Genomic DNA, 12441 nt, shown 5'->3' with positions numbered 1-12441 from the left:
ATGTACAGTACTCCCTTGCCTCATGTACATATACAATATATAAACAGGTAGTTTTGAGTTACAAATTAATTGCCTACTTTCACTTACGTCATTTTGATCGTTAATCCCTCATGTACCATATACGTTCACATCACACTCCTTAAGCACGTAAAACCCTTGAGTACCCAAGTACTCCCTTCAGTGTACACCACTAAAATTATATCACTTTTGAAGTCTGTCAAGAACACTACATATTACCTTCTCAACAGCAGCAAACAATTGAATGACCTTGTTAAAGTGGAATATCATAGTATGCACCGATTCTCAGCGCTGGTTATAGCATTGCTAGTATTCCCCCCCCCCCCTCATTAATGGAATCCATGTATGAACATGAAAATTGGTATGGATGAGCATCAGTATGTGAAAAGATTTTAAGGATAGAAAACTCTTAGGTCATTAAACATTTATTAGGTAAAAGTAGTTCATGTTTTGTGCAGTTACCCATTCAAGTTCCTGGCATTAGAGGCTGCAAGAATTATACTGACACAGAATAATTTCACAATCTCGAGGTTTAAGTATTCCACTGGGAGGATGAAACACAAGCTTCATTACCATCGATAATTTGATAGGTATGTTCCTTTATCCAAGAGCTTCCTTAGCATCGACAGTAATGTTCCTCAACCCAATCCGCCAAGAACCCTGAAAAAAAACAGTCAGAATATTTATGCAAATTACAAACTAAGTGCATCACTAACAACCAAATTACTACAAATACCTGTCATGGAATCTGTTAGCTAACTTCATGGAAATCAGCTCTAACTATTCCATATTAATATGTGCACATGAACGCCATGACTGCCACAGTCTGCAGGCAGGAGCTGTAGTGCACTTTTCATGCTGTAGTTCATACTGGATACTTAACAGTACAGTACATCCAATTTATGACACTTGCAATGGTGGATAACTACAGTTGTTTCCCTATTTAAAAATTATTTACAAGAGTTGAAATTGTTAGGTGATTTTCAGTCACACATAAGTTCCATAGATTATACCATCTGAAGCTGCAGACCATCCTATATCCCTAGCACTGTGTCAAGTGAACTGAAAATACATTAGGCCAACATTCAGGTAGTATGACTCAATATGGATTATAGTGCCTTTCTCTTGAAAACAAGACAAGACCCTTAGCAAGCTGTCTACCCTAAAGTGAATTAAATGACGCAGAATTAGCCAACAGAATTAGGGCATTCATAATATACTGACCTTGGGAACTGCCAAGATTGTGATGAGACACGAACACTCCACTGCCACTCTGAAATAAGTTAAATGATTCAGCTAGCATTCAGCACAGATGCAACAGCTGTATACTGGGCAGTATTGGAAGATTCCTAGTACCTCTCAGTACTGGTTTTGCATATTATACCTTAGCATTCTAAGTTAACAAACTTGCAGCAATAACACACACAGATACTGACAGTTCTAAGTGCAGAATAATTGCTATGGAATGACTGACTGATTAAATGAAAATAATCTGCAGTGCAATTGCCACTGAATACAACCCTTAATCCTAATCACATCCCAATTATTCTGAATGTACTAGTATTACCCAGACACTGGAAATTCTCACATCACTACAACTAAATGTTACTTCTAAGTCCAATCTCACAAGCTATGTCACTGGTTAATTTGTTATCTGGCCATTTAAAACAAGTGCAAGCACTATTCATCTACAGTTAAAAGGCGATAGTTAAAATTTCCCCAGTACCTGAGAAAGTTATGTGATGGGGTCATACTTAAACATGTAATTCCTACTCTTTTGTCATGAAACTTCGTGTGACAACTCCCTAGGGTGGGGAAGCACATAGCGGTTCCATATTTTTTCTCTGCACATGAACGCCATGACTGCCACGGAAGTGCAGGCAGGAGCTGTTAGTGCAGTACAAAAACAACACTTTTTCAATAAATCATGGCATAATACTGTCCCTCCACCCTGAACACAGAGCTGTAACAAACTATCCCTCCACCCTAATGCTTTATCAACAAACACTAGGATGATGGTTGTCATGAAGAGCTACGGAAAGAATGAAGAGCTGTAGCACTGCATTCTGCAAGTACGCTCGTGCTGAACGATGGAAATACAGGCCTGAACCAAGCTGAAGGTGAAAAGACTATATACAACGTCTTGTGGTAGGTGGGCGCGCTCACCATCCACTCACTCGATGTAGTGCTGCTGTCGGAGGTCTGCCCTTTCCTCTCCTCCATCCATCCACCCTCGTCTGACTTCCTTTACTTCATGCTTTCCTTGTCCTTCTGCCTACGGGTAACTTTACATTCCCTCTTCTGTCTTTCTTTCCTTCATTCTTTCCTGTTCCTTTTGCCTGTGGATGACTACACTGAATGACAAGCCAAATGGTTTCCTGTACACCAGGAAACCATTTACTATGCTGGGTGGTAACCATATAACCAAATTTTGGTGCCTGGTGGTTTGGCGAGTAATTATTGCGCTCCAGTCGGATTTGGCCGGCGAAGGTTTATATCCAAGGGATGGTTGGGGTTGATTGCTCATGTAATGCCACTCACGGATGAGTGAGGCTGGTCACTCTCATCTTAAATGTCGGTACCATCTGCTTAGCCCCGGGCTCCTACGCTCCTCATGGGGCAACGTAGGATTGGATGATTGATGGATGGATGGACATCGTCCAATCCTCTTACTACCAGGGCATGGCCTACTGAGTCTTCATGTGTAATAAACCATGTACCATTACTCAGAAGCAAGAGTACCATACCATTTAACATAAATGCAATGCTTAAACACCTTCTACCAGATTTACGGACAAAACAAAAACCCTTTCCTGACTTACAATAACTGCCTGCATTTTAACTGCTTACAATTATGGTAGACTTATTCCCATATATGGATTTTGGTTTAGAAGAGGGCAACTCAGGGTGGGAAGGATATCCAGTACTCTCTCAATTTGGGGGTACCTACAATCCTGTTAATCCATCCACCATCCGATACTATGTCACCCCATGAGGAGCATAGGAACCCGGGCTAGGCAAGTTGATCCTGACATTTAAGAGGAGAGTGAGGAACCTCACTCATCCCCGAGTGGCATTAGGTGAGCAACAAACACCAACCACTCCTTGGATATAAACTACACAGGCTCAATCCAACTAGAGCACCTTAATTACCCACTAACCACCAGGCTTGGTTATATGGTTACCACCCAGGGTAGTAAATGGTCTCCTGGTGTACAGGAAACCAATTGGCTTGTCACTCCGTGTAGAGATACCCATAGGCAGAAGGAAGAGGAAAGAATGAAAGAAAAAGATGGAGGAGGAGGGAAGGGAGGAAAGGGCAGACACCCAAAGCAGCACTACATCGAGTGGATGGTGAGCGCCCCCACCTACCACAATCCTGTTCATATGGGGCAAAATGGGACAGGATGATATTGCAGTTTAATGTGTAGGTCTAATTCTTTCATCTACAAAAATTTGTGGCTACAGAAATCACTACTATTTGCTACTTACCACAATGACTCGGCCTCAACAATCCTTCCAAGGCTCGGCCATCAATCTCCACTTTCACCCTGAAAGCAAAGATGCCACGTTAAATTTTTCATTTAAAAACCAAGTTCCTTGTTTTAACATGTTATCCGCATGCTGAGACACTGGTGTACCATTTGATGTCTTCTCTCCTAGAGCGCTGGTACACCGATGGTACAATAATGAGTAATAATTTGTTTTCACTTTTTCATGTATTTCACCTTCACGAATATTGACTGGGCAGATTTTTTGTTGCTGTTTCTACAGTAGAAAGCATTTTGAATAGGATGATACAAGATTAGTGTATTTATTAAGAGAATATTCAGTATATCAAATTTCCAGTAGTGACTATTACATTTTATTTAAAGATCAAACAATACTATTACTTGCACAAAAACGTTGCAAAACAACCTGTCTTGCAGAACTAGTGCCATGGGACGCAAAAAACGCTTTTCGGGGGGGGGATTTACTAATGATAAATATTTTTTTTTTTTTTTACTGGAAGAAAAAATGGAGTAACCACTCCTGTTTTGAACAATTCTACATTTACTTTGTTGGGGGGGGGGGGAATCATACAGTAAGTCCTGGATGTTTCTGGTTATTAGACATTTTTTAACTAATTATAATTAATTAATTATAGTACTTATAATTATCCTTAGCTTGATTTTGCCGATTACTATTATGGCATTCAACGTACCCAGCTGCCACGATGTTTGGTTATAAGAAACACTGTCTTCGGTGACTCAAAAACCTTCAGAAGGCAGGTGACGAGATTAGGAGGAGTAAATAGGAAGAAGAAACAAGATACTATTAAAGGTAGTGTTGGACCTTTCCTTGGATTTCCTTCAACTACCTAAATAGCTAGGTGCCACCTGGAACTTCACGACAAAGAATGACATGGTAACAAACCAATGAGAACGGAAGATCCAGGTAAGGGTGAGCGGGGACTACGCCACCTGGGCCAAAGTAGTACACCACATCAGTGATCCACCAGGGGTGCAACACGCAATACGAGAAGAAAATGTCAGGATACCACGTGTTGGGCCACCAGTGACATTACTTTTATGAAGGCATATCCCTCACTGGGACTCAGTGAAGCGACATACCTCCTCTCCCTGTGATAGCTCCATGCAGACTGGTGGGAAAGCATTCTGAAATGAACCGCAGCCTGGGAGAAAACTTATATTGCCTAAACGCGGATAACGTGTTAATTAACTAAAATCAGTTAAAATGTTTAAATCAATATAATCAGATGGGCGACTTTTGTATTTCTGCATCATATACTTTTTGATAGTTTCTCCTACTTAAAAAAAAAAAAAAATCAATATAATCAGATGGGCGACTTTTGTATTTCTGCATCATATACTTTTTGATAGTTTCTCCTACTTAAAAAAAAAAAAAAAAAAAAAAAAAAAAAAAAAAACAGGTACCCCTGGGACAAAACATGACTGAAAAACTTCCAGCCTTTTGGGCAGTGGCATACCAGAAAGTTGAAATTTTTTTTTTTTTTTTTTTTTTTTTTTTTGAGCGAGCTTGTATGGCCGTGGGTTCGGAGTGGGAAGGGAGGGACACTGAAGCCCCCCCCAAGAAAAGTTTGCATTTTGGCTAATTTTATGATCATTTACTAATGATAAATGTGTTTTTTTACTGGAAGAAAAAATGGAGTAACCACTCCTGTTTTGAACAATTCTACATTTACTTTGTTGGGGGGGGGGGAATCATACAGTCCTCGATGTTTCTGGTTATTAGACATTTTTTATAACTAATTATAATTAATAATTAATTATAGTACTTATAATTATCCTTAGCTTGATTTTGCCGATTACTATTATGGCATTCAACGTACCCAGCTGCCACGATGTTTGGTTATAAGAAACACTGTCTTCGGTGACTCAAAAACCTTCAGAAGGCAGATGACGAGATTAGGAGGAGGAAATAGGAAGAAGAAACAAGATACTATTAAAGGTAGTGTTGGACCTTTCCTTGGATTTCCTTCAACTACCTAAATAGCCAAGTGCCACCTGGAACTTCACGACAAAGAATGACATGGTAACAAACCAATGAGAACGGAAGATCCAGGTAAGGGTGAGCGGGGACTACGCCACCTGGGCCAAAGTAGTACACCACATCAGTGATCCACCAGGGGTGCAACACGCAATACGAGAAGAAAATGTCAGGATACCACGTGTTGGGCCACCAGTGACATTACTTTTATGAAGGCATATCCCTCACTGGGACTCAGTGAAGCGACATACCTCCTCTCCCTGTGATAGCTCCATGCAGACTGGTGGGAAAGCATTCTGAAATGAACCGCAGCCTGGGAGAAAACTTATATTGCCTAAACGCGGATAACGTGTTAATTAACTAAAATCAGTTAAAATGTTTAAATCAATATAATCAGATGGGCGACTTTTGTATTTCTGCATCATATACTTTTTGATAGTTTCTCCTTAAAAAAAAAAAAAAAAAAAAAAAAAAAAAAAAAACAGGTACCCCTGGGACAAAACATGACTGAAAAACTTCCAACCTTTTGGGCAGTGGCATACCAGAAAGTTGATTTTTTTTTTTTTTTTTTTTTTTTTAAGCACGATCCTGTATGGCCGTGGGTTCGGGGTGGGAAGGGAGGGACACTGAAGCCCCCCCCCCCCAAGAAAAGTTTGCATTTTGGCCAATTTTATGATCATTCCGAGGCCATATGGAATGGGTATACGATATAAATATAGCATATTTTAACCCGTTAACTGCGCATGGCGGTTTTTGTGGTGCGCAGATATAGGGGTAAAAATGAAATTTCCCAAAGACCAAATTTTGTCTTGGGAATTGAGAGAACACATGCCAAAGTATATAGTAATGAAATATTAGTTCAATATTTAACTTAGTAAAGCCATGGATGAACATCGAAGTGTCTGATTCCCCATTGGAATGTATGGTTTTAGTTTTCTTTTTCGGTTTCGGATTTGGAGGTTCAAACATGCTTGCATGGGTCAGCCTTGGTCACCATGGCATTAAATTCAAAATTTATCAGCGCAGCCAGGGCTGTATTGAGCAGTCCCACTCAGAACAGCCCAGGCTGTATAGAGCAGTTAACAGGTTAGTCATGTTTTAGTACTCTGTGCCACTCAGTTATGATTCAGTCTCTCCAACAATCTTATACTATGGTGGTACTACTCTAAACTGGCAGCTAGGGTGGGGCACCAACCTCTGTACAGTGTTGCTGTTTCCCACTCTCGCAATGTGAAACTGCTGTTATATATGTAAAAGGCATCACAAATAAGATAAACACATATGAATACATTGTTAACGTATGTATTATTATACATGAAAGAACAGTAAACTTATTATGCATGAAATATTTATACGGCAATACAGACACATGGCATAAATATTTAACAGCATTGCTAAAAAAAATGTAGTCACTTTTATTGTCTTCTACCTTAGTTCCAGGGTGGGTAATAATGTCACAATTATGGTTATAAAATAATGTGCAGGAATATAAGTAACAATATGCCAATTTTCTAGTTAAAAAAAATAATACATTAAACCCTCGTGAGCGGCAACACACACACCCAGTCTGACCTGGCCAGAGCTTCCTCGTGTCACTTTCCTTTGTGTCCTTGACTCGAGATGGCAGCTCAGCTAGCCCACTCCTCACATCTACATAGTCAAGCTAAATATAATGTAAAAGAAAATAACCAAAATGTATCCTAAAATACCACAGGTGGGGGAGAGAGAGAAAGAGAGAGAGAGAAGGGGGGGGGGCAGTGTTGAGTGCATTGTCAAGCTGAGGGAGAGATGTTGGAAGGGAGGGAAGGAGGGAGAGAATGATTGAATGAAAAATGATGGCACCACAACAGCGAGGTCATCTGGCGCCATACGTAAAACAATAATATTTTTAAATATAACAAAAACAAAGAAATGAAAGCACAAGTTTATAACTGTTACTCATAAAAGAAACAAAATTCCCCAGGGTGATGCACATCTCTCCCCAGGAGAGAGAGAGAGAGAGAGAGAGAGAGAGAAGGGGGGGGGGCGCCATCGCGGGTATGGAAAACATGCCAACACTGTACAGAAGTTGGCGCCCCACCCTAGCCACCAGTTTATAGTACCACCATAGTAAAATTCAAACTCTCATATTTCGATCAAACATAAAATAAACTAATAAATTTTATATATATATATATATATATGCAAAAGGGGTGGGGGGAGGGCATAGCCACATGCCCCCGCCCCTTGGTACACCACTGCTTTTGGGGAACAGACCTGTGCAAGACTCACCGATATGGGCATCCTAACCAAAACTCCATGTGTCTGTATAATAAAATAGCTCATTACTTACCAGTGACATGGCTGCATATATTCTTCACTGCTTCCAAGGCCTTACTATCACCATCCCACACTGTCCTGAAAGCTATTACACCTGGTCAGATCCTGTAGGTTTTAACTAAGATCTCCAAATTTTAATGATACATAAATCAGTTAGAATGCTGACATCAATACAATCAGAAGTTCAACATGTGCATTTAGGCATCATTTTGTACTTTAACCCTTTGTGGTTCCAACCAAAGAACTTGTACCTGATTATGGAAATGTAACTTATTCAGCTCAACAATTGCCTTCCATAGCATGAAGGTTGTGCAGTAAATTATGTTTTGCCTGAGAAATAATTCATATATAACAGCTTACCACACTGTCCCAAGTGAGCCAATTTTTATGCGAAGACAGCTGAGCAGGGAGTGATTCAAGACCCTTGTACTGAGGCCAGTCCTATGATGTGGCAGACAATACACAACATACTGCCCAAGCTTCAATCATCCTTCCATGCCCCAAGGCTCCACTCCAGACCATCCTGAAATCATTATATCAGATCAAATATTGCCAAATGGAAACATTCCACATTTTACCTAACTGTAATCAGTTTGAAATGTTTTACTTCAATATTCATTAGTAGTTCAACATGTGCATTGGGACATCATATATTATCCAACATTCTTATTACTCTATTATTTTTTAACACTCACCTGAAGCACTGACTGCTTTCTTGAAATCACCCAGGCCATATTTAGTAAATTCTGCAAGGAAAAGGTACACTAATTACTAGAGAGGCAGGTATTTTAGATCCTGTATATTCATTCCCATCTAAATCTGTCCTGGTAACCTAAAAGAAATTCCTCAAACCTTATTTGCATCTAAAAATGCAGGTGGGATACTAATTACCAGCCTTGTAGAAACCACCCAATTCCCATATGCAAGATAATCCAACTAAACTCTTCACCTTCACTTGGCCCATGTTGTTGTCCATTTGTTTTTCAACCGTTGCTCAATAGCAGAAAAAGAATACTCTGGTTGCACCAAATCCTAATGTTACACAGCTACAACTCAACAATAAATATGGACATGGCAATTTTAGACGAAGTTAAAGAAGAAAATGACACTGGTCCATCCATATTCATGGGCAATGCATATAACTCTCAGTGGGATCAGCACACAATCTGGCTCCCTAAATAAGCCACTGCAGCTGCAACTATGACAACACAAGCCTTTGCAATCTCTAAATATCATACAATTTCAGTGTACCAAGAATGCCTCAAAACCACTGGAATAAACATAAATATGGAGGGACTCTTGTAAATTCACTGTCATGGAACTTCGTGTGTCAACTCCATGAGAGTGAAGCAGCACATAGCGGTTCCATGTTTACTCTCTGCACTATTGCATCTGACTGCCACAGTGTGCAGGCAGTTGCTGAGTGTGCAGTATTATTCACTGAATCTATGTGGTTCCCTTTACACACATCCGTGATATTCATTTTTCTAAGCAACAACAGTTTATCAAACTATCGTTTGCTTGAGGTTTAAATTGCAAAGGGGAAGGCAAGCATCCCAATTTTTTATGATCCTTAAAAACCACAGGCTTTCCTTCCCATTTGTGGTATGGCCATATGTACTTCAAGGTCATGAATATAGTGTACATTACTAACCTTTGCCACAGTCATGTCTCCACATCTTTCCATCACATAGTCACAAGCATCACCTGGCATTCTTCAATCCTGAAAGTAATACACCGGGTCACAGAGTCTGTTGACATTAACCCCTTATCAACCCCTCTTCACTAGTGATATTACAGGAACAATATTCACACACATGATTATGTTAGTGTATCCTAAGCTCCTAGCAACATCCTACATAGATGTGCTTGACTTAGCCTGGAATTGCTCTGGCACCCAACTGATACCCTGGCAACAATGTAGTGCTGCCAGGACAGTACAGGGTGCAGTGTACAAATCATACAGGCCAATCCTGTCACAGAATCAACCCACCCCCTATCAGAATCAATGTCCAAGAAATTTCCGATTCGTAGGTCACTTTCCTAACATGTGAATCTGACCCGTCATATGGAATATAGATCTCCCGTGAAAGTACTTTAAACCTGAAGTTAGTTTACATTAGGTATAAGATCAGACAGGCCACTTCTATGGGGAACTGTTCTGACAGTGCCCCAGAGTTATGTTACATTAGTCCAGACTGACTTGGGAGATTAATCAACTGGGGACACTCACTACTGTACAGTAGGTGTGATATGACCTTGTAGCAGAATCATAAGAAAACAATTTGTCTTACTCATACACTCCTAAAGTTATCAATCATGTGCACTGGAGAAAGGATGACCTAAAACAGATGACGAGCCCATTACCAACTTCAAATGAGACTTGGCAGAATATTTGTGTGCATACAAGTTTCCCAGTTGTGACCAATGGGCAGAGATAATCAGAAGCCATGACTTCTCAACATGCAAGGATACCATGATCTATCTATCTATCTACTGCCACATGCCTTAATCCCGTAAGGACTGGCCACAAACAAAATCGCCTCCATGTCGCCCTGTCCCCCACCATTCACTGCCCTGTTCCCAGCTCACACCCCTCTCTCTCGTATACTTATCTAAAATCGTTAAATTATGGCAAACGTTTTGGAGAGCCTTAGAAATGTTTAGTTACAAAGCAAAAATACACAGCCACTCTGACTCCCACCAAGAACCCAGTGAGAGTAATGTACATGTAGAATTGGTGCCACAGACCTACTACCATAATCCACCTTTGAATACCCAGGACATTACCCAATAGCAGTGTTGGACACTGATAACTAAAAAGTTAACTTCGATAACAATAACCTGATAACCACAATCTAAAGTCCGATATTGATAATCCAGTAATTTTAATACTGTATGGTACGTAGTTATCGGAAGTTAACCCTATCAGGTTTCTGGGCAGGACAGATTATATCTGTGCTAGAGTCAGCCACTCACACTGACCCACATCTTCGCGGCCTGATATTTTACTTTGATCGCTTTGTGTAAGTACATTTTTCACGAAAGAATGTTGGTTTTGGTGTCATTTTAAAGCTGAATAGTTGTACTTTATCGCAGTGTGTTCAAAAGAGGAGAACAAAGAAAATAAAATGTCAAAATGACGAGCTGAAGTTGGGCGAAAAGCAAAAATTTTATACTGTACCTTGCCGTAGAAAAATATTCGGCAAAAAATGAATAAAGATACGTAAATTTGGTTTAAACCATGCAAAAATACAATAAATTACCTTTACAATGACATATAGATTATGGTAATACTTGCATTTCATTGTGCAGTAAAGCAAAAGGAATGAGATGCACAATTTTATTTTAGTCTCAGCCACATATTCGCTTCGCGATGTTTTTCTTAGATCGGTCCGTGTAAATACACTTTTTATAGGATGCTGGTTGTGGTGTTACTTTGAAGCTGAATAGTTGTACTTTATCGTATGTTCATAAAGGAAAACAAGGAAACTAAAAAGTCACAGTGATGAGTTGAAGTTAGGCAAAAACCAAAAATTTTATACCTTGCTGTAGAAAAATATTCACCAAGAATAAAGTTATAGAGAAACAAAGCCATAAGTCAGACCAGCTGTGCAGTACCACCACGCATAGAGGAACCATTCCGTGACATCATGCTCGAGCCTCTTTGTTATGATGAGTAAACGCGATTTATGGAATATTTTACAAGTTTTGTAAAACGACAACGGAATGCATCAACAGAATCTCTGATGTTAAAAAAAAGGGCTAAATTGAAGTAAACATTTGCTACAAGTTTTGCAACTTTTTTGTTTATTTTCTTAAATTTAATTTTAAAATGTAGTTTTGAAACCCTCATAACCAAACCAACACCATGAACTAAATTTTAATTTCCCTGATAATTACTAACGCTGGAACTGAACAGGTAAGTTTGAAATTTAAGTACATTTATTAACCATTAAGCATACCATAAAGTACAATATTTATATACAAACTTGGAATTAGCAATTACTAAAAAAAAGTACTTAATGAATGAGCAACAAAGTATATCAATTATATAACCAATTATAGTTTAAACTTTCCCATTACAAAAAATAGAATTACCAACAAGGAATAACGATTATACTTAAGGGCCTAGTATACGCAAAATGTACACCAATAAAAATTTTACTGGACAAAAAATTAACTGACGTTACTGGACTAAAAAACTGAGTTATCGGAAGTTTACTAATCTGATAAATATTATGGAAGTTAACCCCTTAGGTGCTAACCTCATCGATCGGGCTTTTTGAGCAATTTCTAAGCGGACGAGCAACACCGATCGTACAAGATCCACAAAAAACTGGCGGCAGCTGGCTCCACCCCGGCTGTGACGCAGATGGCTTCTAACCAATCAGAACTAAGTGTTGGACACACAGGAGGGGGGACCCAGGCCCGTAACCAGGCGGTGGGGGGTGTACCCCCCACCTCCCTCTACTCCACTACCTTGTTACTACCCTACCTCCCACCATTCTTACCACCACAACAACCCTTCCCACCCCCCCTCTCATGCATCCCCCCCATCCCATGTGGATCCCCCCCAGTCAACTGGGGGGA

At 39.8% G+C, this 12441-nt stretch overlaps 1 long non-coding RNA gene across 2 annotated transcripts in view; it reads right to left on the bottom strand.

Moving 5' to 3' along the window:
• Window positions 1–437: 437 nt before the first annotated feature.
• Window positions 438–12441, bottom strand: part of LOC145394414 (uncharacterized) — a 28046-nt gene continuing 16042 nt past the window's right edge. Inside the window, exons 4-11 of one of the 2 annotated variants that reach the window (XR_013896415.1) lie at window positions 9503–9571; window positions 8544–8594; window positions 8209–8371; window positions 7862–7933; window positions 4632–4676; window positions 3511–3569; window positions 1243–1291; window positions 438–678 (exon numbers count right to left, since the gene is read on the bottom strand). This is a non-coding gene — a long non-coding RNA (uncharacterized LOC145394414). The remainder of the gene's footprint in view (window positions 679–1242; window positions 1292–3510; window positions 3570–4631; window positions 4677–7861; window positions 7934–8208; window positions 8372–8543; window positions 8595–9502; window positions 9572–12441) is intronic. The other variant, XR_013896416.1, reaches the window with a different exon arrangement.

Source organism: Coenobita brevimanus, chromosome 27 (assembly GCF_032717465.1).
Source record: "Coenobita brevimanus isolate Jiangsu-jjx chromosome 27, ASM3271746v2, whole genome shotgun sequence".
NCBI classification, from domain to species: Eukaryota; Metazoa; Arthropoda; class Malacostraca; order Decapoda; family Coenobitidae; genus Coenobita; species Coenobita brevimanus.
The sequence above is the reverse complement of the archived record's forward strand: the minus strand, read 5'-3'. Positions and strand labels throughout refer to the sequence as shown.